Source organism: Malaya genurostris, chromosome 3 (assembly GCF_030247185.1).
Source record: "Malaya genurostris strain Urasoe2022 chromosome 3, Malgen_1.1, whole genome shotgun sequence".
NCBI lineage: Eukaryota > Metazoa > Arthropoda > Insecta > Diptera > Culicidae > Malaya > Malaya genurostris.
The window spans coordinates 268,712,151-268,716,610 of record NC_080572.1 but is presented as its reverse complement, the minus strand read 5'-3'; positions in this window follow the sequence as shown (position 1 = coordinate 268,716,610).

Below are 4,460 nucleotides of genomic sequence, written 5' to 3'. Positions count from 1 at the left end.
TTTTCAAAGAAATTTAGATAAATGAACATTTAACTCGCATAAGCGCATAAAGAAAGCATAGCTTAAGAAACTCACATGTTGAGCAGTTGAATAGAATGAATATAGTTACTAACCATAGCCGTAAGACCGTGATTAATCTTTGTATTTAAGAATTATCATGTTAGTAAGAAATTTTTTATTGGTTCAACTCATTTATTTATTTATTTATTTGATGATACTCATGGAAGAGAAAGGAGGCTTACATAAAACAAAAAAAACATTGAATTGAAATTCCATTGGTCATCCGTCTGGTTTTTGTAAACCGAAGGCGCTTCTCGCGGACCCATACGGACAGAAGGATAGGAGCATACGAGTGATCACTTATCACATAAGAGGGACAAACGTAAAAAACACGGTTCAGAACTGCAGTTCAGTATGTGATATTACTATCTATCAAACAGTCCCAACAACTTTGACAACGAAACCAACTGTCACGAATCAAGCAGAAAAAACTCAAAAAAGTATCATTAAAAAAACTTCCCTTACCCACCCGGACCCCCGCCTAAATTTATAATTCAGTTTGATAATAAGGGCAACGACCGGTGTCGTCATTTAAACGGCTAAAGCAGGGTTATGACCTCCTCGAAGAAGGAAGGAATAGCATAAAACATATGCCTCGAGACATGTTAATGACCACCCCGAAGAAAGGAGAAATAACGTACTACAACTTGTCGCAGTTGGGATCGCAAGCTGGAAATTATGAGAGAAAGAAGGAAATAGGGAATCATGTTGTAACGCCTGTGTTCTCTCTCACTCTCTCTTTCTTCCCTATAATATAACTGCGCATGCGCACAAGCCAAGGAAATAGAGAAACACGAAAATCTGGCTTATGCGCTAACGCAGAGTGAATAAGATATATCTAACAAAGTGTAGACGTAAGTCTTTACTAACATGTAGTATTTAAAAAAAACTTTAAAGAAGCGACGTTCTTAATCACGAAAAATGAAAATCAGCACGCGAACTTGCGCGACCGTTTGTGTAAAGGCAGAAATTAAGACATAAAGCATAGCTCAGTGAAACGAAGATAATATCAGATAGTTGCTAGGTCAGGCACAAAGTTTATGTGCTTTAGGGAAGTTATCGTATTGTAGTTGTTGTAATTATTGCAATATCCGCGTTAATCCGCTTCAAGGTCATTTAAAGATTAATCTTTTGTTACTGTGAGCTAGTGAACCAGACCAACACAGAACAGTACAAACAAACCGTTAGGCATTTTCAAGTGCTAGTGTATTGAAAATCTAGTGACTTTGAATAGTGATCGAACGTTTGGAGTGGTACCGTAAACCGGTGCTGTATGCTCCGGCCTGGTCTTTGTAAACCGAAGGCGCTTCTCGCGGACCCATACGGACAGAATGATACGAACACCTTCGATAAATACCAATATCCGATGAAATACGAGTGATTACTTATCACATAAGAGGGACAGACGAAAAGAACGTACAAAACACGGTTCAGAACAGCAGTTCAGTAATGTGATATGGCTGTCTACCAAACAGTTCCAACAATTTCAACAACGAAACCAAATATCACTTTTTTAACTAAAAAATCCAAAAACATTCGTCCCTCCGTCTGACTGATGGGTCCAGCCAGACCGTTTTCGTTTTTTTACCTGGGTAAATTATGTAGAAGAAAAAGAACAAATAGAAGTCAATGTAAGGAAGTAATAAGTAGATAATTTTTCTATTATTATTTTCTTCATTACAAATGGAAGAGGGACAATATCGAGTTGTGGGAATTAAACGACGATTTCCTCCAGGGAGTCATAAACAACCGAAGACGCAGCTAGCGCCGCAGAGACATTTTACTGTTTTTCCTTTCCATACTATTTCAGTTCGGTACTGTAGATATTGAATACTATGGGGAAAGGCCAATCAAAAGAAGAAACTAACCAATCCGGTGACACTAATATTCAGATTAGTGAACATATTGAGCAGTCTACTGCGAGTCACCAGCTCAAATTGTGAATTATTATCGCAATTTTGACAAATTTACTTCTACTGAAACAATATGGCGGGATCCAAAAAGGATTCAAAACAATTTCGTGTTTTAATTTTTTTGCGGTCTGTGATCACTTATCACATAAGAGGAACAGATGAAAAGAACGTGAAAAACACGGTTTAGAACAGCGGTTCAGTAAGATAAATAACAGAAATAAGCCGGGCCACAGTTTGATAATCTGTAAAAATAAATTCAATACTGTTGGCTTGAGAGTAGGAGGAGGTTCTAATCTTTGTTATGTTTCAGGATCTTAATCATTTGTAGTGTTTAATCCTATTTGCAGAAGAATGAGAAGACCGTCCACCAGACCAGAAATTTCTGCTACGAGATAAGAAATGTATTGTAAATAAAAGTGAGATAAATTTATTTAAAAATCGAGTGTACACTATTGTACGTAGTCTTAAAAGATTTGTAATTAAAGTTTAGAGTTTTTAAGAAGGCTAAAAAAGTGCTTTCATTAAGAAGAAAGGAATCTCCAGGACAAATCAATATAAAGTGGTGGCTCCAGAAAAAGGAACTTGTAAGTAAAATTAGAGTTCAAGTTGGTGGGCTTGGTGCCTTAAAGATCAAGCTGTTACAAAAGTGTTGGTGAAAATAAGCTGCTGCAGATCCAACCAGAGGGAAGGACGTTCACACTGAGGTCGAAAATTCCTGTAAATGCGAATACAAGAAGAAGGAAAAACGAGAGCAACCAGTTGCAGTCAGCGAAGCTAACTTCAAAATGCCGGTAACGTACAAAATTACCAAAAATAAGCAATTGCAAAAGCGTATCATGGAAAAATTAATTGATGCCGTAAACAATAAATAAGAAAATGTCGCCGAAAGGTTCATTTAACTGCACTCAGAAAAATATAGTAACCGCAACCTGTTCCTCATGGTCATTTCAACTAGGCACTCAAATAATAGTAACGACCATGATATCAGATTATTTACCATCTGTATTGTAGTAAGCACTAGAACAAAAAATCTACTACTTGACTTTTGTCTTTCTGACTTTTCTGGCGTGGTAATTTTGACAATCATTAAAATAAGAACAAAAAAGTCCCAATGACAATTACAAGTAAGGTGAAATTGAGTTTTCGGTCATAATAAAGTGGAGAAGTGATATAGTTATGACTACCATGTAAGTAAGTTCTTCTTCAGAATATAATAATGTTACCATGAATAAACATATAGTTGGGTAGAGATTGTCAATTTTGAAAGTACTGTACAAGTTAACGAAATGCGTTCACCGTTCGCTTATTTCAACTGTGTCACCAACCGGCAATAAACATAACATAAACATAAAGTACACCAGCAGCAACGGCAGCATACAGCATCGGATTCCAGATACCAGCTCAGCAGTTTACCATTTTTATATAAAGTATCTTTTCCAGAAAATTTAGGGACAAGGGAGGCCTCTGTAAACCTTTTCTAAATTGTAATAAATCACTTTTAGTCTATCCGTTGAACAGTACAGTTTAATTTTTTAAAAACCAGATCCGTCGCCGGAACAATTTAACTTACGTATTGTTCATATCAACATAAAATATGTAGAAAGAACATCGTCGTATGGTGTTTATCTACCGACTATGTATTTCTTCAGTGCAACTAAACAAATTGTCAATCAATGCGCCTGCTTTTTTTAGTGTCACCTGCTCCAGCACGGCTTAAAATTAGCAAAGTTACCCGGCAGATTTCATTGATTTCAACAAGTTCAAATCCAGGATTTCAAAACGCGATCGAACATTTCAATTTAGCAGAAAAAACGCTCAACCACCAGATAAGAAAACTGGAATTGTTTACCCCAGTTTAAGTCTCATGTTTATTTTCCATAGTAATAATACCTTTCCGTGCCTCTTAAGAAAGGGATCAGCATATGCACACAGGCAGGATCGATTTTACAGAGCTGAGCGCTAGGACCGTATAGACTATTCAATGTAGGGGGTAAACAAATGCCGGCTAAGAGAACCAGGCAGAAAAATTATGTATGGATTTTGTTAGAAGCGCCTTTCTCACTCTCTGCTCACTGAAATAGGCTGAGTTTTGTTACAAGCCCTTTTCCACAAGCTGGACTCTGGCCGAGAAACCGCGGAAGACCAGATTTATACGGCCTACAATCGGCTCCGACGCGCCCCTCTTAGAATCTCTTGTCACAAGCTGGCATTAGTCGAGAGGCTGGTAACAAGAGTCAAGATTTTACTCTAGCTGATTCGAAGTGGCCACTTCTGTCAGTCTTAAACTGTCGTTAGAAATACAGAACTGAGCTGATCTACCAACAGGTAGAACTTGGCGTGCAAGAGCAGCACGCTAAGATATACCTGCCGGATCGAAGGATCACGCCTCAGTTCGAACATTGGAGGCTCCGGCGAGATTGATATGTCGACGTGGGATAGATTAATAAAAAAATCAATTATTATACATTAAATTACTTATGTATAAAG